A 22,614-nucleotide genomic window follows, 5' to 3' on the forward strand; every position below is an offset into this window, starting at 1 on the left:
AGACCCACAAATATAACCCTCATATCATCTTCATGGAACAATAGTTTTCAAAATTGCTATCAAGACACACATTAGGAGATGTGAAAATAGCCATTGATGCCCCATTATCTTACAATAAAAGCTTAACAAGCTCTTTTGGTGCTTTATTGTGTCCAGTGTTATGGGCACTTAACCCTGGCATAGAATAAAATGTCATACTTGGCACACCTTTTCTGCAACAATCACAGGTTAGGATCTGATCATGAAGAAATAGTCATTCTCTTATTTATTCATTTTCTCTTATTGAGTTGTTGGTGTTATGCAACCATAAGATAATGTCTCAGATGCAGAAGTGCACAAACAAATCAGGAAAGAAATGATTGCTGAAAGCATTACAGTGCTTCCAAAACAAAGAGCTGATCAGTCATTCTATACACAGAAAAGCAAATGGCACAATAAGTATCAGTCATTTATTGTGGGGCCTACCGACACTGACAAAAATAACCGTAAATATATTCCCACTACGGATAATACTGCATTCAGACAGTGTTTCTCACTCAGAAAAGACCTCTAAATGACTACCACCATCAATGGCACCACATAGTATCCTCTACTTTGTAATAAAGGGTTTTTCTTTTGAGTACTTCACTTTGGAAAATGGTTGCTTTATGGCAACCTTCACTTTTCTGTGGCCTCCTGCAGCTCCATGAATCCAAGAATGTGTTTTAATTCTCCTCAACACTCTGCCTTTGACTCTAACAGTGAAGGGGCTGTGGCAATGCTGGTGAGGGAGAGGTGACTGCAAATTCCTTGTAATGATTAAGAATGCATTCAAAGGCATATTCAGCCTTTTTTTTTTAATCTCAGCTTGGAGCTAAATTGCTCTCTTTTTCCAGCCCTCTGGATGCTCAAGTGCCACTGTATTATATGAGATGTCCCCCTAACAGGTGAAGGGGCATTCCATTACTTATTCATTCACTTAGCTTTTTATTTCTATTTGTGGAATAAAAGAGGCTCAAAGGGAAGAAACAAGCCTGTTTCTCCACCACTTCTTCTTGTAGCCAAGCAAAAGCAAAAACATCATGGATAGCAAGATGTGTTTGGGCTCACACAATGTGGCTATGATCAACATTTAACAGGATATAATCAAGCCGCAGAGAATAAGAGACATCATGTTGCCTGACTCATTGTTTTTCAAAATGAGACTTCGGTGTAAACATTTTGTTGGTAAGGATCTGTTGAGATGGCAATTAAGAACACTTGCTACCCTTAACATTTTTTGTTCACTGCCTATTGTTAATATTAGGTGTGAAGGGTTGCAATGGCCTGTATGTCAAAGGAACGCCATCACAAATAAGTATTTGTAATCACAAGGCCATCCAGTCTTCAGAAAATTCTTTGAGTTTATCAGGATTATTGTTTATTTAAGGATTCTCAGCACTTACAAAGGATATATTGTATAAACACTGCATATGCCTTCTGGGTGTTTTCCAGTTATACATTTTAATCTTCAAACATCTATGATTGTGACCTTTGTGCATTTTGAACAGCCACTAACTGATTACATCATTTAAATCTACCAATGCGTAGAGTTACCCAGCCAATGCGCACACATTTGCATGTGTGCATCAATCCTCTCTTGGATCTTTTATTTTGCTTGAACAGCATGAAGACTGGGGGCATCCTTGCCCTTCAACTCTCACTCCCACCGAGGTGGTATGTGGCTTCCCGGTGCTCCACTATGCCATACTGATGTAGTTCACTGGGGGGGAATTGTGGAGCAGAGAGAGTTGACTTTTAAAATACTTTTTTTTTCTAAGAGATGCCCCCCTTCTTTTTCTACTCTATGCATCACTCTACTCCTCAGCTGCTTTGAGAGAGAACCTCAGACTATTATAGATGTCTGGTTGATGTACATGAAAGAGTGGGAAAGTTTCTGTGATTAAGAGGCCATAAAGTAACTCTTTATTGGTGGGCCTTTAAGGTGCATTCTAACAGTGAAGGACAACTTAAAATGCAATATTCTGTTTTAAGAGTGACACTTTTCAAGCTCAGGGAAAAGTGCCACATTTTTTGGCCATTAAACAACAAATCTTGGGAATTTAATAAGTCACACTTGCCACGTTCTAGTCAGACTGATATTTGCTCCTGGCCTTATAGACTTATAGATATACAACAACTATTGGAGGTCAGAGTAACTTAATATTTTAGCAACATAGCACATAGTTTCTCAGGGTTTTTTTTCTAGCACCAATCCTCCTTTCAAATCACGCTCCTTTTTAAGAGTGAATCATTTATCAAGAGGGTGTCTCTCCACCACCTCAAAAGAAGTAAAAAGGCGTTAATAGAAATTACAGTTAAATCCTCATCCTTAAACCCTCAGCATTAAACAGCAGAAATTATTCTGAACACAGTTGTTGACAAATGGTAATTAAAAGGTTTGTTAATGTCGAGTGATTAAAAACACTGTGAGCATTTCACAGGGAAATTCAGCGTGCAAATTGCTTTCTCTGCTACTGCTGGGGCTGCTTGGTTTGTTGAATGAAAAGCCCTTTTTCCACTGTTATCATAATATTAAAGAGCTGTCACTTCTCCTGCAATGGAATGCACAATGTGAAGAATTAGCATTTTTCAACAGCTATCTTGTTGGTGCCAGGATGTGCAATTATTGGCTAGATACTTATTTTCTCCAAATGGTAAGATAATTCTCATTCCTCCAAGCAAGATGTGGTCAGTCAAAGCCTTGGTGTGTGTGTCTGTGTGTCTCTCTGTCTGTTTCTTTTTCTTTTTTCTTTCTGTTTGTGAGATTTGCAAGAAATAAAAGTATGCACCGTGATTCTTGTGGAAAGCTTTACTCGTTGAATCTCCTCATTCTTGCATCTTAGCTTTTAGCTGTTGAACGCCAAAGTCAAACTCTATAGAATAAATCATTTTGCTTTAGAACATCTGTGTGATGAAGTATTACACTACTTAAGCCTCATTGGTGTTGTTTTCACTGAGTACTTCAGGATTAATTCTCTCCTTAATACAAGTTAATACCTGGTTGAGCTACATTATGTAATGCAAATACTTAACACTACATTATGAACTCTATGTTGACTGTGACTGATTGATCATTACATATAATTTTGAAATCACACTGTTTTCTTGAATATCTACAAATAATACGGTATAACTAATAGCTCTCAGTTGACAAAATGTATTATATTTTCTACTCAACACTGAAATATATTATTAGCAATGTTAGTAGAATATGACATGTTACCTTATGTTATGATGTCCACTTTGTTATGCACACACACACACACAATGTAATAACCTGTTTTCCATACAGGACATGGGCAGTGAGCCAGGCTTGATTGTCCAATTGGACATGGTATACTATGAACAAAAGAATCCATACAACCAGGATTTGTCCTTTCACAAATGAAATGATGCGTAATGATGGAATATAGTGTGCAGTCAAATAGTGTGAGACAATGATATGCAGTAATTGTTGCTCGATAATCTGAAACGAAATAACACATTCATCTTCCAATGATATAGGTTAAATATCCGTTTTAAGCACCAACAGCAGGTAGTCACTTTATATAAGGTTTGTTTTGTTGGTGTTCAAAAACACGAGCCGAAGACTAGATGAGTTGGTGACCATTTTAATTCTTTTTATCAACATTTTTAACTACTGGGCAATTTAGATAATTGTTGGGGTTTTATGGTAACAAAAAAGTAATGAAAAGCAATCATCTGAATATATGAGCACCTATATCCTAAAGACATAACTGTGGTTGGTTATAATATTTACAATTACATACTATTTAGGAGGTTTGGATGGAAATAATCCATCTGTGATTTAAAATTCCTTAGATATAACACTACACCATTATAAAATTTAATGTGGCTGGATCTTTAAAAATACAAATTAGCCCCCATCTCACTCTTCTGCTGATTGCTTGCAGTCTGCCCCCACTCTCCCTCAACATCTGCAAGCCCCACTGACTCTCATGTTTTGCTGTTTCAGCTAGATGGGCTAAAGTGTTTCAGTGCTTATAAAGAATTACAGGAAAACCCAACACCTAATTTGGAAACCTGAAGGTTCTGGGGCATAGAGAGGGTACACTCTGGCAATTCAAGAGAGGAAAAAAGTTTCAAAGGACATTGATGGTGATGGAGAGAATTATTCTTTTTTTTTTTTTTTTTTACATACAGTTTGTTTATTGTTAAGCTCGAATATTAATTCTGATTCATTCACCAACTCATCCACTTCTTGTTTGAATACATTATTAATCAGTAAGGTCTTTATAACCTGTAAGTCATTTTACTGCTGACTCACTCACTCACTCAGTTCTGGCATACATCACTGGTAAAATTCATTCCCAATTAGTTACCAGCTAATGGCTTTAGAGCATTCTCACATGTCTCGCTGGATCTCAACTGAACAGGGTACAAATTCACTGGCTTGATGAGGTTTATTTTATTTGTGTGAAATCATGTGAATATATTTAGAACAATATTTTAAATATTAAAGTTTATTTATATAGCACCAATTCACAACAACAGTTTTTTCAAGGTCTATACTGTAATGTAAAGAACATGTCGTATCAGAGAAAAACCTCATCAAGCAAGCAACCACTTTGAGCAAGCACTTAGTGATGGTGGTACGGCAAAACTTTGTTTGAACGGGAAGAAACCTCAGGCAGAACCAGGTTAAGGGAGGGGCTTAAAAGAGTCGTTCTTTTGCCTAAAGCTCGATTGGATTGAAAAGATACAGAAATCCTATGCCTTTGACTGCTGCACAAGCCATAAAGCATCAGACTTGCATGGTCAATGGGATGGAAGACTCCTGTAGTTTTTTCAGGCTTTCTGTTAGATTTGCAAGCCAGCTAGGCCCTATGGTTTAAGGTTAGTGACTGGAGAAAAAAGGATGTTATTTTGCTTCCCTAGTGGACATACAGTGGGGCAAAAAAGTATTTAGTCAGCCACCGATTGTGCAAGTTCCCCCACTTAAAATGATGACAGAGGTCAGTAATTTGCACCAGAGGTACACTTCAACTGTGAGAGACAGAATGTGAAAAAAAAATCCATGAATTCACATGGTAGGATTTGTAAAGAATTTATTCGTAAATCAGGGTGGAAAATAAGTATTTGGTCAATAACAAAAATACAACTCAATACTTTGTAACATAACCTTTGTTGGCAATAACAGAGGTCAAACGTTTACTATAGGTCTTTACCAGGTTTGCACACACAGTAGCTGGTATTTTGGCCCATTCCTCCATGCAGATCTTCTCAAGAGCAGTGATGTTTTGGGGCTGTCGCCGAGCAACACGGACTTTCAACTCCCGCCACAGATTTTCTATGGGGTTGAGGTCTGGAGACTGGCTAGGCCACTCCAGGACTTTCAAATGCTTCTTACGGAGCCACTCCTTTGTTGCCCGGGCGGTGTGTTTTGGATCATTGTCATGTTGGAAGACCCAGCCTCGTTTCATCTTCAAAGTTCTCACTGATGGAAGGAGGTTTTGGCTCAAAATCTCACGATACTTGGCCCCATTCATTCTGTCCTTAACACGGATCAGTCGTCCTGTCCCCTTGGCAGAAAAACAGCCCCATAGCATGATGTTTCCACCCCCATGCTTCACAGTAGGTATGGTGTTCTTGGGATGCAACTCAGTATTCTTCTTCCTCCAAACACGACGAGTTGAGTTTATACCAAAAAGTTCTACTTTGGTTTCATCTGACCACATGACATTCTCCCAATCCTCTGCTGTATCATCCATGTGCTCTCTGGCAAACTTCAGACGGGCCTGGACATGCACTGGCTTCAGCAGCGGAACACGTCTGGCACTGCGGGATTTGATTCCCTGCCGTTGTAGTGTGTTACTGATGGTGACCTTTGTTACTTTGGTCCCAGCTCTCTGCAGGTCATTCACCAGGTCCCCCCGTGTGGTTCTGGGATCTTTGCTCACCGTTCTCATGATCATTTTGACCCCACGGGATGAGATCTTGCGTGGAGCCCCAGATCGAGGGAGATTATCAGTGGTCTTGTATGTCTTCCATTTTCTGATGATTGCTCCCACAGTTGATTTTTTCACACCAAGCTGCTTGCCTATTGTAGATTCACTCTTCCCAGTCTGGTGCAGGTCTACAATTCTTTTCCTGGTGTCCTTCGAAAGCTCTTTGGTCTTGGCCATGGCGGAGTTTGGAGTCTGACTGGTTGAGGCTGTGGGCAGGTGTCTTTTATACAGATCATGAGGTCAAACAGGTGCCATTCATACAGGTAACGAGTGGGGGACAGAAAAGCTTCTTACAGAAGACGTTACAGGTCTGTGAGAGCCAGGGATTTTCCTTGTTTGAGGTGACCAAATACTTATTTTCCACCCTGATTTACGAATAAATTCTTTACAAATCCTACCATGTGAATTCATGGATTTTTTTTTCACATTCTGTCTCTCACAGTTGAAGTGTACCTCTGGTGCAAATTACTGACCTCTGTCATCATTTTAAGTGGGGGAACTTGCACAATCGGTGGCTGACTAAATACTTTTTTGCCCCACTGTACCTTCATAACATTTCAAGGAGGTTGAGGACAGTGCCAGTGGACTAACAACCTGAAGTGGTCGTATGCCTTTTTTTTTTTAGGGGGACCAGAGGGTGTGTTCTGACTTAACAGGGGTTGCACTCATTGTCATAGACTAGATCTACATTGGGATACTGTAAAGGAGGGTCCATCAGTTAACATTGGACCAGCTCAAGTATACTTGAGGGTCCTCAGGAGATTGCACAACTGGTTTAAATGTGGGCAGGGCATTAAATTATGGCCCTCAGAGTGTCCTGTGTGATGCTCCATAAAAAGGTGCTATCGCCACTTGTGTCATGTAAAACCATAGTAAAAGCTCAAACTCATTTCCAGTGGACGTTGAGCATCGGGATTGCTCGTTGCCATCAATTCTGTTCACAAATTTTATGGAGCGAATTCCTTGGTACAGCCATGGGGTGGAAGGTCTCAGAGTATTTAAAAGTAGAATGGGAGGCAGAGTCTTCAGTTTTCAGGCCCCTCTTCTATGGAACGAGCTTCCAGTTTGGATTCGGGAGACAGACACTATCTTTACTTTTAAGATTAGGCTTAAAACTTTCCTTTTTGCTAAAGCATATAGTTAGGGCTGGATCAGGTGACCCTGAATCCTCCCTTATTTATGCTGCAATTGGTGTAGGCTGCTGGGGGATTCCCATGATGCATTGAGTATTTCTTCTTCTGTCACCTTTCTCACTCACTATGTGTTAATAGACCTCTCTGCATTGAATCATACTTGTCATTAATGTCTGTCTCTCTTCCACAGCATGTCTTTTGTCCTGTCTTCCTTCTCTCACCCCAACCGGTCACAGCAGATGGCCCGCCCCTCCTTGAGCCTGGTTCTGCTGGAGGTTTCTTCCTGTTAAAAGGGAGTTTTTCCTTCCCACTGTCACCAAAGTACTTGCTGATAGGGGGTCATATGATTGTTGGGTTTTTCTCTGTATCTATTATTGTAGGGTCTTTAACTTACCATATAAAGTGCCTTGAGGTGACTGTTTTTGTGATTTCGTGCTGTATAAATAAAATTGAAATGAAAATAAAATGATCTCGTCTTTCCTTTTTGTGGATTATTTGATCCTGTTTTCTTCATCAGAAATGACTTCTACTGGAACCGCAGCTAAATGTTAAGTAGCTGAGATAAGAATAAGCACTTCCTAGTGTGGGACAATGGTCCTTGGCTGGAAAAGGATAGATTGCCCACTCTGCATTAGGAGATTTGCTTCACTTGGCAGAATTCATGTGTCTTGGAGTATTGTTCAGTGGAAGAAAAGAGGAGCAGAAGATTGACAGGTGTCTGCAGTCATTACTGGAGAGAGCTGAACGTGAAGGAAAAGCTGTCAATACAAAAGTCAATCTGCATTCATCGCATATGGTCACACGCTGTTGATAGTGACCAAAAAAACAATAAATAAATAAAGTAATTCTGCACTTAAAAATGGCAGAAATGAGTTCCCTCAAAAGGAATGGTTTTGAATTGAATTGATGCCCCTCAGTGCATGTTGGATGTGAAATGACATAAAATTGTGGGCCAGACATAGGGCATTGTTCTAAGTGCTAGAAATAAAATTAAGTTTTTGCTCAGTTTTTTCCCCATAACAATACAGCTTGGACTGCCACTTTTGAAAGCAAGGAATCCCTGAATCTGATGTTTCATTTGCTGGCACTTATATTGAATGATATCCCGTTCCTCCATTGCAGATACACATGAGCTCGCCTGAAAGGGCCTTATAAAGCTCAGTCACGTACATATACACTTAAACAGTGCTTCCTCCACACATCTTTTGTTAACTACAAATAGAGGGGGAAAGGTCTGAAAGAACACATTAAAAACAGAATCATCGGTCCCATATGGTCATGAATGTTCAGAGGACATTGATTGGAACAGAGACACAGTCTGTAGTGTCTGCAGGCTTTTTCCGATGGGAAGATGCCATCTTGATGTACCGTAGTTTTCGGGTCATAAGCCGCTATTTTTTCCGACACTGTGAGCACTGCGGCTTATACTGACGTGTGGCTAATGCATATTTTTTTTTCATGCGGCCAAAAACATCTTGCCTGGTAACAGTCCACATTATAATACAGTCCATAAACAAAATGCACTTCTATTTCTAAAACAGATAGCTAAACTTGCACTTGTGAAAAGAAGCTTTAGGAAAGGTATTGGGTGGGACTTAGTTGAAGGCATTGTTATGAAAGGTTTTATTATATTAGCGTTTAACTAAACGCTAATATAATAAGTTTTATTGGACTTTAACAAACACCAGTCCCCATCAGTGTAAATAAAATGATCAGTGAGTTTTATGGATGTTTCAAAAGGACAGATGCTAGTGTGATTCTGCTTTCTATTATATCTAAAACTGACACATTGAAGTTTAAGCTGAGGTTTGTCTAAAGGTAGTTTCAAAAATTGCAATACTTTTCTTTTTTTCCTGTTAAAATCTTTAAACGGCTAAAAAATAGAGAGGAAAGGAATGAATATCAACCCTACATTCAATGAGGCATTGAGGAGTAAATGAAATGGTAAAGAATGCCATATGACGGGACATCTGCCAGGGAAGATGCTGTTTTCTTTTATTCCATTTTTAAGGGTTGCAGGAGGCCTCTAGGAAATAATGTAATGGTTTAAAGGCATATTTGGCCTAGAAAGTCAATTAAATTAACATATGAATAATTATGACAAAAAAACTGATAGCAAAACACTAATTCTCGAGCTGCACCACCATATTGCCACTATTTGGTCTTTTGTCAGTACGTCAGAATGATGAAGTAGTGGATGTCTATAATGGCATTAATGCATAAAATATTCTGTATGTCTTACAAGGCATTTAGGTTGCACTTTCTATTACAGCTCGATAATAAAGTGGTAAATGTAGGGTAACAAGGCAGAAAGAAGAACGTAATAATGTGGTAATTTATTACTAAAGTAATAACCAGTTAATATCCAAATAATATCATGATATCATTAGTGGTTACAGTTAAGTAATATTATGTGGAATTTTATGTAATATTCTGAATATACCACACCTCCAACCTCCTCACTTGAACCACTGATTACTCTTATTTAAAAGTATAACTAACATTAGCCAGTAAGCTACTATTAACTACTCTCTTAGTGGTGTAAGTTAATAACTACACAAGACACAGTCCTAAATATAACTTAAGGAATAATACAAGGTGTTACTTACCTTGCAGTCCAAGCAGTAGCTAAAATGTGGGTTTGACTGAAAATATACTGTTATAATCTATTGGTTTATGTAAGCATCAATCTAAGAGGCAAGCCAAAAAGGTAGCAAATGGTGGCTAAAGTTAGGAGTTCGTGCATCATGTCTTCTTTGTCTTTATTCAGAGATAAAAAACAAAAGGGATTGCAGACTCCCAGTAGGTAGCAGTCTGCCACCTACTGGCAGCTATTTGCAGGCTGTTTCTATTTATAGTTATTATACAAACGTGTACATAAACAAACATGCAAAACATTACAAGTAACAGCAGGGAGACTTGATAATAAACCAAATCCAAGCAACAAACTCAGAAACTACCAACAATCATAATATTAAATATCATAAACTCTAAATAATCAAATAATAATAAGAATGAACAAGAAATTGAACCTCATATAAACCAGAAAAATGAATAATTATGAAACCAAACTGCAAACACATACACAAAAAAAAAATCTCAACTCACTCCTTAACTCTCTGAACCTTTTGAGGGAAGTTTAAGATATGTCCTTGTCTAACAGGATTCACATAAAAGACCTACAAACAATGTTCTAATTTTTCATGTGTCTGAGCGAACACACAAACTCCCTGAGCGGTCCCTTGGACCACTGTGAGCAACAGCAGACGTGTGCACTGTGGTCACGCCAGCATCGAATCCATCCAAGTTACACGGTTTATTAAAATAATGAAATTACAGCATTTACATTTATGTTAGACTACTTTTAAATAACTGCTTTAGCCCACTTACAATGAAAATTTAGAAAAATCTTGTTCATGACCTGTGTAATATGTTAACACTATTGGAAGTAAAAATAACTTGAACTCCAATTTTGAAAACACACCTTTTTTATTTTTATTTTATAAAGCTCTGACTTGTATTATAAGTATGAGTCTGTGGTCTGGGAGAGAGTCGTGTACAGCTGGGCATACACTGTGCAATTTTTTCAGTCGGGCGATTCAGCTCCTGCTCAAACTGTACGATTGACTCGCATGGGTTAGAAGTTCGTAGGTCACGATGCAGGGTCTCACACTATACAGCCTGATGCTCTGATGTGACCTGAGTGCTCACACTGTGCATCCATAAAATGAAGGTTATAACAAAAAATCTGTCACTCGCTCTCCCTCTCTGTCTTTCACTCACACAGACACACCACCACCATCAACTTTGCTAAATTGCTAATGAAAAACATTGATCAAGCAGCTGTGATTGAGCAGCAATGTAAATCCAACTATTTTCACGGTTGTTGTGGTCGTGATAATTTTGTGAGGCCACATCGAAAAGGCTTGGATGAGCTTTCCAAAGTTCTACAAGTTGTGCCTCCATCGCTTGTGTCCAGATCACACGCTACACTGCTGTGCTACTGCTTTTTCACCAACGTTTATGTGTTTGCGCGTGCGCAGTGTGAGTGGCTATGGCGACACCCTCACGACCAAGCGATTGATGATCGGGAGCTGGTCATGAGGTGTTAATTGCTTCTCGTTACCTCACGTATACCACACGATGCACGATGCACGATGAAGGCCAAACTCGGGCCGATCACAAACTATTTACAGAACAATCAGGTGTTCTGCATCAAATCTGATGCCACACAAAAAATAATTTCTGTCCACTTTGAGATAAAGGAGAACAACAGCCTGATGCCTGCAGGCCTGACAAAAGGAGATGTATCACTCCTGTAACACCTGTAACATTCAGCAGTCGCCTCATTGCTCTGACACACACAACAAAACTACTGACTACACTACACACTAACTACACAAAATTTGTGCTAAATGTCGCAAATCTCTCACATCTCAAAACACCGCCGTCACTCCTAAAACTTCCCCCCTTCCTAAACAACTAAAGGCAATGTTGCCATATCATTTTTTGATTGGTCGACATGGTACGTTTTTCAACCAATAGGAAAGGGTGGGTTTGTTTTGGTTTTGTTTTTGCTCTCCGGCAGAGAGTGCTTTCGAGCGTTTTCCTTATAAAACGCCGTTTTTACCGTTTCTTCCCGCAGTAAATATAAACAACAATAGTATTCAGGAAGAAAACAACATTGCAGATATTTTTGTCATAACTCTGGTTTTACGTGGCCTATCAACACAATTTAAAAACTGGTATAAAGTCCACACTTTTTCCATCAATTGTTCCGTCTGTCCTGCTCACGTCTCCAATGGTTGTACACGTTGTCATTAACATGGCTTCACTCCACATCAGCCGCAGCTGTGCTAGCTAAAACACCGCACATAAGCCTGTCAACGATGTTGATTAGCTGCATATATCCGAATTTGAATCGCATTATAGGCTGGACTATGAGATAAGGTGGCATTGTTCTAATCCCATACAGGAGCAGCCAGTCACTTACTGACTAACACTGCAAAACAGAATTGTTAAAGTATTAATTTTAATTTCAATTCAGGTTAGGTTTTTTTTCCTGCGCAACGCAGATTTTCTGTGCGCAGAGACCATGCCAAAAGTGCGCAATTGCACACGCGCGCAGCTCAGAGGGAACATTGCCTACAAATGAATTTGTTGGCCCCTTTTGTGAGTCTTTAAGTCATCTCAGCTACGAATTCCATCCATTCTATTCACCCAAGCAGTAGTCAAACAACGTTTAGTATCAAATAAAACCCTGTAACCACTACAACATTGCCATTTTACAAAATTCTGCTTTACTGTCTTCTATCACACGTGTGAAGGAATGTGACACACACACACACACACACACACACACACACACACACACACACACACACACACACACACACACATTAATTATTATTATAAATGATTCAATTGGTATTAAAGCAACCTGCAAATATCAAACAATTATTGTCTGCAGTTTATAAGATAGATGAGAAAAAACACTTAAAAGTGCAATACTCCTTTATTTGTAAGGGGTCACCACAGCGGATGAATCTGCATATTTGATGGATTTTTATGCACTTCCATTTGTGTCTGCCAACAAGAGGGAGAAAAATGAGTCCAGGGGTCCGTTCTTCGTACCTCGCTAAGTAAGTTAGCTGGATTTGATTGTTGACGATTTCGGGTGATCTTGGATCGTTCGGTTCTCCGAAGCTCATCCGGGACTTGCTGTCATTGGAACAGATCCGTAAGCGTAAACCCGCTTGGGAGCAGGCTTACTTTATGTAAACAGGATTAGATTACGGCCACTCAGGTATGTCCGCTTCATTTATACGAAAGCAACAGCGATATTTTTTCACTGTTTTTCCATAAATAAATATTATCAATGTAACTAAAGATAATGCAGTATTTGATTCTTTTATTGATTTCATACAGATACATACAGGTCATTTCCTAAAAAAAGGGAAATGTACTATTAATCATTCTATTTCATGTATTTGATTATTTCAGATGTAATTCATATTTTAGAGTAGTAATAGTAAATAACTTCGTGTAATCAAGATGAGAGACCACGGCTATAAAAGCGAAGGTGGATTTGGGAAGTCTGTCACAGCCATGTCCTGTCAGTTTGTACGCGAGCAACCCATTGCGGAAGGTGCAAGATTGATAAGGAGAGTTTTCAGAATTCAGCGTATATTGCGGGATAGACAGGATCCTTTAGCTCAGCGCGACAGTGTGCTCATAGAGAGATATCGATTTTCCCGTGAGGGTATTATTTACTTAACCAACTTGTTGGATCCCTATGTTAAGAGTTCCACTCACCGTAGTAGGGCATTAACAACTGCACAAACTGTGTGCATTGCCTTGCGTTTCTTTGCGAGAGGCACGTTTCTGTACCCTGTTGGAGACGCAGAGAACATTGGCAAAAGTGCTGTCTGCCGTTCCATTCGCAAAGTATACCTGGCACTCAAGCAGAATATTCTTATATTTCACTTTTACTTGTTCCCATGTTCTAGTGGGTCCTGTTGTGGCTCTAATGTGAAAGAGGATATAATGTAATATAATATAATATGATATAATATAATATAATATGATATAATGTAATATAATATAATAAATTACTTACGAGTTTAATTTGTCAGCAACTTTCTGCCAGCCCTCTCTCCTTGCTTTTGCAGCCTTTGCAGTGTTCCCTTGTGTTTTGATTAAACTCTGAAACTCCTGAAATCCCTCAATCAAGAGTTCTTGCTCTGCTGCCGAAAAATACTGAGCGCGCTCCTTCGACATTTGCGCAGACCAATCAAAGGGTTGCCGATCAATGTTTCTACTATCGATGCGTAGCCCCTTTTAAGCCACCCAGTGATCTCACATTACTTCATCCAGCTGTACTAATCGTCAACAACAGGTGTGTTCGGAGAACCGGAATAGCGAGCTCAAAGTTGGCGTGATGATTTGATCTTGGATGTAGTAAGCGAGGTACGAAGAACGGACCCCTGGACTACAAAAATAGTCCAGGACTCATTTTGTAGTCCAGGACTGTGGGGCTAAAGTTAGCCCCACAGCTACATCCAATAATCATAGTGGCTATAATGTAACCAGTTAGCGAGTTTTTACTTTCTGGGATGACGAATCTAATTTTAAATGTACAAACCCATTTTCTTGGGATGCTGTTTCAAAAACAGACACACGCACAAACAAACAAAAACACCTAGCAAACAAAAACTAATAAACAAAAACAATGACATAATGTCATATTTCAGTGATAGCAGAACACAGAAAACATCAAATGCTCAGATGTCTGATGGCAGTAACTTGTTCTTAAAAAAAAGTTGGAAAACTGCACCTGATAAAATATTTTTTTTATTAAAACCTGAATTTCTTTATTTATTACTGAATAAAATTAGTGTTACTGTTATTTCACAACATATTACTGCAAATAATTGTACTATTGATTTATGTTTATTTAGTGATTTATTATTTATAATATTTCTTTCTTTTTTCAATGGTCTAAAATTTCAGATGGATATAAAACTGAAAGGAAAATTAGAAAGCAGCTCTGGTCTTTGTCAGCATTCAAAATGTTGTTCTTGGTCATTTTCTAGCCAGCTAAAAACAATTAGAAGTAATTGGATTGGTTCATAGAGGCCTGAAGTGGCACTCTGGGGCCATGTTAACCAGGACAATGTCCGATTAAGAAAACAACACCCCCATTACATCCTGGGCTGTGGTAAGGAAATAGGAAGGATGTACTAACTAGGCAGCTGAAATTAGTGTGTATGGACTGCTCCGTGTCTGTTTCTTTCATTGATTTATTAATTCATTTGTTGAAATTGTATTAATTGATTCAACATTTATTTCTATCTCAAAATCCATGAGAGACAACATTTTGTAATTAAAATGTAGTCAAAATTTCAAAAAAGAATATCCAACAAAAATGAATGAAAATGTTTCTAATTTCTTAAAAATGAAAAGGGTCAAACTAAAAATAAAGATCTTTTGTAAGACAAGGAAAGATAATGAACATAACATATGAACTATAACTCATAAATAAAATACATTTAGTAGGAAATTGAAATGTAGTACTTCGGTTGAGGAGTATAACAATTGCATATCTTGAATGTTAAGATTGTGGTATTTATTGGTTTACTGATTATTGATCTAGATTCTATATTTGGACTCAGGAATAAGTTGCAATAATATTAAAAAATCTCTTTTTAAGGTGCAGTGGTGGTACCATCATTAAAGCAAGTAAACCTACATTCAGCACAGCACCATAAAATGACTAACAGTCAATATAGAAGAACAAAAAAGAAATTTATGTCTTTGATTATTTTCATTTTTAATTTAGTGACTTCTTGTATTTTTCTTCTGAAATGTCACATAATTAATACTTCATCAAGGACTTTAAGATTTGTGTATATATCATAACTCTCTTGGGAGGAAAGCTATTCAACCTCGTAGCATGTAAGATACCAGTTTCTGTACCTTTAAACATCACGTAGTAAACCGTCAAGCACAGTGACAGACAGGGTCCTACATTAAAATGTATACATGCTTCTCACATTACCATAGTCCAAGGCTGACTTAAAAACTACATCCACAGCCCATTTCCTAAAGAAAATATGATAATTTTGTTTCTCTATGTATACCAAATCTTTTACCAGAATGGGAAAATTCATTCAATATGAATGTCAATTTTTCATTAAGCCAAATGCCAAAATATTTAGGGTCTGTGACTCTCTTGCCCTTAAATAAATACCAAGATCATTATAATCTCTGACTCTGGAAAATAGCATAGTCTTCCATCGTTAAAAGAGTCTTGCATAATGTTGGAGGGAGAATGTGAGTTTGGGCCAACAGAATCAGGAATATAATAGAACAATGTGCCATCTCCATGTATAGCTTGCCAGAGATTAAATAATATTGCCACATAAAACTGAACCAAATGGAATATATTTTTGTTCAAACCCAGTGAGAGAGTACATATGATTCATTATCAATATCTTTGCAAGAGCAACACATTCTTTATATTACAAAAGTCTTTGAAGAACTGCTGCACAGCAAGCACAGCATATCACTTTGAAGACATAGACAACAACTTCCAGGTCACAACATCAGAGAAGATGGTTTACTATGTAACAATCTCAACCTAAAAATGACATTTGAAATTTAAAAAAAAAAAAAAAGTCAGTACCTTTTCCTCAATTTGGTTTATAATTCTCTGTCTTAAAATTGGGTTTAATGTTATAGCTGGGACAGCAATCTGGGCACATTCTATGCTGACATGCCTGATCACCGGGAGCCATCAGCAGGCTTAAATCGGGCATTTATCTTCCTTTTGATGCCAAAAGTAAAATAATTCATTGTTTCAAGATCGCCCTGATTCAATAAGATCATAAGATGAAACATATTTATACTTTTTACTTTTAAAATTACACAATAAAATTAAAATACACTGTTGTCTGAAGTACAGGCTGAGTGAAAGCTGTCTCCCCACAAGAGCAATGAAGTCATCCATTATGATTTAGGTGACAGTAGTGGATCAGGGGGGAGGGGAGGGGGGGGGGGGGGTTCCGCCTTCACAAACCATATGCTCAGACCTTTTTAGAGCCTTGACTGATGGGGTCATGAGAATCCTCAAGCATGACGTGCACTGCAGATTCAGCCAACTGTTGGTAGAGTCCTGCACCATCTGTCTCACTTTTCTTTGTTGACAAAGCAGCACCTGAATGATGCAACAGTGAGAAATCTCAACATATGTCATCCACAGGTGAAATTAGTAAGATATCTTTGGTCTGTAACAGACTGATTACTTGCAATATTTCGATTAAATACACAAGCGGAAAGCAGAACACTGGTTCATGAAAATATGCATTTTTCTTTAAAAGACAAACAAACAAACAAACAAACAAAGAACTGCAAAACTCAGTTGATTATAGCACAGCATGTTCCCTTACTAAGAGTCAAACAGACTCTTGTGCACATTTCCATAACAATCATTAGTATTAACAAAATTCTAAGTAGTTTTGCTTGAGTCCATTACATTTGATGTTTGAGGGATATATAAAGGGGCACTGAGGACTTTTTATGATGTATTATTGAATGGAAAATTAATAGCAGCTTGTTTTGTCAGCTATTATTGGCTATCTCATCCACCATCTGCTGTCATTTACAGAAAGAAAGACCTTTATTTTTCTGCCTGTCTTTTTCTCTCAGTCAATCAGAAGAACAGATTGAGGCAGAGGCTCTCAATCAAGGATTGTGGATTTACTTTAAAAAAATGTTTCATGTGCAAGGACCTTATATCAAAAGTATAAAAAATGGAACATTGATATAGTAAAGTAGTAAGCTTTTTCTTCTGAGTTGCAGACACCATTCTCTCTACCAAACAATCATTCAACTAATAAAACGTCCAGGAACTCACCTGCTTTCAAGATTGGAAAAGAAGAGAAAACAATTGGTTCATCCTCATTTTTTTTACATTTATTTTGGTAACATCATCATTGGCCTACAAAGAGTGCCATGAAAGGAAGGCTTCGAAAGTTTGAGATAAGGGAGTTTTGGAACCACCCACACCAGTATGACCAATGTTTTCCAAAACATTCTGCACATGGTGTCATTGCTGCCTGAGCTTTACCATGGGTAACCTTGATTTTTCTCTCATAATCTCTTTTAAACTCTCAGATGTTACCTTTTTCATCCCCGCTTTGACCAAAAATACCGTTCACGGTGCCTAACCGTTAAAAATCCACCACAGCAATTTATGAAAGATACCTCAAATTGTAGACCATGGTGGAGAGAATTGATTTTTCACTAGTCTCTTGCCCCAGTAGTCATAGCATTGCTCCACACACAAAAGGGCCTGCTGGGAATCGGAGAGAAGCAAGGAGTAGAGTTAAAATACCATGGATTTAAATACCTGATAATCAAATTAAGTTTCCCAGAGTGCCATGGAACAACTGCACAGTGCCGATAAGATAAAGAACATAAGGGAAATAGGAGAAAGAATAATCGCGAGAGAAAGGAAACCCATAAAAGCTCAAACAAGGTGGTGGATAAGCAATGAATAATGTAATGAACTTGTAAAAAGCTCAGAAATAATCTCCTTTCTAGTCTCTTGTTTTAGTTCCTTGTTTCTTTTTCCCCCCTTCCCTTGCTCTCAATCTTTCTTTAGAAAATTCTTCATGAACTCATTATATATAACATCACAGGAGACCACTCTTCAAAAGGATTTAACACTGAACAAAATTAATGCTATTTCCTCAAAACCCAACTCCTACAAGGTCACAGAGAAGGAGTGAAACCTGTGATTGGCAATTTAAACTTAACTTTTAAGTATTTCCTCACAAAGCTACTCTTTATACAGTATTTGCAGCATAAAAAAGCCTTGTCTGGAGCTCTTAACAGAACTGTTTCTCTTATTAGTAAGGTGTCAGCACGTTAGTAGTTGCAACAATGTCAGCTGTTTAACTTTTGTATGTATTAACTGAAAAGTATGCTTGTCGATATCAGAATATCCCTTTTCTTTGCCTTGAGAATCTCGTGGGTTGCTTTTGCAGTATTATGTATTTCCACCCTGAAGCATTTTTCAATCAGATCTGCAGCATTTGACTGAATCTGAGCACAGAGTATGGCTCTGTAAACTTCAGAATTCATTCTACCACTTATATAAGTAGTCACATCATCAATAAACACTAATGACTGGTTCCACTACCCGTGCCATAACACTGGCCCCACATGGTTGAGAAATAATGACAGGTGCTTTCCTTTCCTTTCCTTTTGCATACATTTCTCGCCCCATCATTCAGGTACAAGTTAATCTTATTTTCACCTTTGTGGACCTGTGTATATACATAATAAAAACTTATTTTTAATGTCAGCTTAAAAGACTCAGTATTGACAACCTTGGTTGAGATGATTTGCTGGCAGCACCAAGTTAACTGTGTGTCTGGTTGTTAGTGAATTAAGGTAAACAAACCTGGTAAAACTATCCAGGGGCCTGTATTATGAATGAAGTTCAACAAAACCCTGAGTATCTTTTCTTTTCTGACATTGTTTACTCTAACAAGGCTTAATATTTTAAACAGTCAAAGATTGGCATGCAAATGTTTTAACTGATAAATTATTTGATTACTCTGTGAATACGTTATTTTGACTTTTTTTTTTTCATTTTTTAATAATTGTATGTGCAATGTGTTGTCCAGGTTACTCTTGTAACTGAGATTTTAAATCTCAATGTTTTTTTTTCCTGGTTAAATGAAGTTATTAGAAATAAGGCTACGCAGAGTGTGTTCAAATGAAAAGGCATAGGGAGCATATGACTAGTCACGAATAAGGATAGGTCTATTAAAAAGGTGCTGATTTTCCAAATAAATCTAAAATTAGTTTAGAAAAGTATGAAGAGATCAAACATGTAATAGAGGCAGAAAGCAACACATCTGCTGCAGCTGAAGCAATTGTGTTTGTGTGTGTGTGTGTTTGTGAGATGAAAACTGTACTAAATGCTACGTGTGAATGCTTGGTCAGTAGAACTGGAAAGGCCCCTGCCAGGAAGGAAATCCTGCAACAGCATCAACTGTTTAAGCAAAGTCAGCATTTTTTGACTTAGTAGTTCAAAAATACAGTGCAACAACACAAAATGAGCATTATACCTCACCTCCAAGTGAGTATTGAGCCTCATTCATTAAAATAATTCAGCAAACAACTATTGCATATTCGATTAAATTAACTTGCAAAAACCTGCCCTACAGGTGGTTTTTGCCAGGCCTGCGGCACCTGTTTGCTTCGCTCGTGTATAAAAACACAGACACGTATGTTAATTTATCATGTAGTTGTTATTATCTTGATTTTATTACTGCATATACTGAGTTGACATAAACAGCAAAAAAGGATGTTCTTCTGCTCTTATTCATTGTTTGATGAATGGTTATTTAAAAATATTCAATACAAAACATTCTAGTGATTCTTAAATTGCCACTGCAGTAAAAATTGTTTATCAAAATATATTTACAAAGAACAATGACATATACAACGACATATACAACGTAAACGCAATTTCAACAGTGGAATACAAGGAATGCAGGACAAATTCAGAGATTATAACATGAATAAGGCTGGCATAAAGGAAAAAAGAGGTCAAATTTTAACAGTGTGGGAAACGGGATTAGCTGGTATAGTTGGGAAACCTCTTTTTAAATTTAAGGTAAGACTTACATAAACAACAGAGGGGAGGGGTTGGAACAAAACAGGCAAAATAAACAGGAACCATGGGGAACTGTGTGTTTTTGTTTCTAATCGAGATGTGAGGCCCAAGTTTAACTCTGATGACTTGAAAGCTTAGGAGTGTCACGGTGTGTGCTGCGTGGCAGGCAGGAAGGATGACCCAAGTCCAGGACTCACAGATGGAAGGTCAAGTTAAGGCGCAGCTTTATTCGCTGGGAAAAACCAACTCATCTAAGAAACAAACTTCACAAAACAAACCAAAACCTAAAACATGAAACCTAAACTAAACTGACACTGGAAATTAGACACTAGGAAACACAGGCTTGAAACAAGACGGGAGAAAACAGCACAAAGAGAGTGTACGACGTGACAACAAGCAGAGGATGACAGAGGACTAAAATACGCAGCAGAGTAATCAGGAAACGAGAGACAGAAGGGAAACACAGCTGGGACTAATTGGGCAAGATGACACAAGGGAAGCAAATCTGAATACATTGATATAAGACACGGACCTTCAAAGTAAAACAGGAAACGCACGACTGAACTTACAGACACAGACTCAGAGACATGAGCTGACACGATACAGAGGGAACGTAAAGACTGGGATGACCAGACAGGGGACGGGGGACCCGGACAGGCACAGAAACATGAGGATAGAGACTGAACGCAGAACAGGGGATGGCAAAATAAAACAAGGAGCACACGACAGGCACAGAGACACAGAACAGAGGAAGCACGGGAACCAAAACCTAAGAGGTAGAAATTCTCCAGAAACACAACAAGAATAAAACTGAAACAAATATTAACAATAATACTGAGTCACCAGACTCAGGACCATGACAAAGTGTCCATTTGCTCTGTGTTTTTTATTTTTTAAGTCATTCAAATGTGATTTGTCAAACTAAAAAATAAAAAAAAAATCCTTAACAGCTTGGCTAAACCATTTGGATGAGTGAAACAAGGTAGCAGTATAGAGTGGTATAGTAGCTGAGGAGGAAGATCCCTCAAATTTTGTCAAATCACACATATTATCGCTACACTTTTGATGCATTTCTTTTTCAGTAGCAGCTTGTTTATTAAAATCCTAAAATTATTATTATGCAGTTATTCAAAACTTCAAAGCAAACTCTGGTTTGGACTGTAAACTGAATGTCTGAGTGAAACATTTTCCCAAATTATACTTTCCTATGTATCATCACCACTTCTCTCTTGAACATTCTCCTTTGGTATTAAGCCACAGCACTGCAGGCACTACAGCTCCAGCCATCTGGTCAGCCTGTCTGCTCCTCTTCTCTGCTGTCACTCACTCCTGCCCCCTCAAGTGTCACTCAGCAGCCTGGTGGGCGCTGTGGTTGTGAAGCAGCAAGAGAACATTAGCATCATAAACTCTAATTACTGAGGTTAATAGTTGACAGTTGCAGCACAAATACTTCAAGGGTCCTCAATTAAACCTTTACTCAGTAAAGCAGCCTTTCTGACTGTAATGCTACACCAGGAAACTGCTGGGAATGCCAGAGAAACTAGAGAGACTCAAGAATGAACTTTTCAGAAAGCCTGAAAACCACACACAGCGCATTCATGTTTAAACAACCCAGCCTGATTTTAAAATGCATTTGAAGTCTCTGTATCTTAACAGACCCCTAACATCTAATTTGAAATTAATATTTAACAAAGCTGTTGTAAAATGTTGTGCTTTGAAAATGGTATTAATCTTTAGCTTTGTCTGTTTATCTGGGTGGACGATAACTATTCGTACAGCTATGTTGTATTTCAGCTTTGGATGCAAGACCAAAATCATATTTGCGTCATTAACATTCTGGGTACTTATTTGATCTACATTTCTGCCAAGCCATTTTCACTATGTTTAAAGAAACACATCTCGCCTATTTTATAGTTTTTTCTATATTTGGAATTTGTACTAACTACTGCTAAAATCTCTCAATCTTGATTCCATCTACACTTAAATGGGATAACAATGTGAAAATTAATTAAACACCAAGTGGACTGGACAAGACTTTCACCATGCGAGGGACCCCCCCCCCCCAAAAAAAAAAAACAACAACAACAACAACAAAAAAAACAGCTAACAGTCTAAAAACACTGTTAACGTTAAAATCATTGCCCTCTAATATATCCAACTCACTCACACGTGCCATGATTAACAGATAATAAGTACTACTTATTCATCCACTGTAAAGATGGCTGTTTTTTTTTTATATTTATTTTTTTCTTTTTGCCTTTTCTTGAATATAATGGAATAAAACATCAAATCAATA

The sequence above is a fragment of the Neolamprologus brichardi genome, chromosome 15 (assembly GCF_056152115.1).
Source record: "Neolamprologus brichardi isolate AB-2024 chromosome 15, ASM5615211v1, whole genome shotgun sequence".
Classification (NCBI taxonomy): domain Eukaryota; kingdom Metazoa; phylum Chordata; class Actinopteri; order Cichliformes; family Cichlidae; genus Neolamprologus; species Neolamprologus brichardi.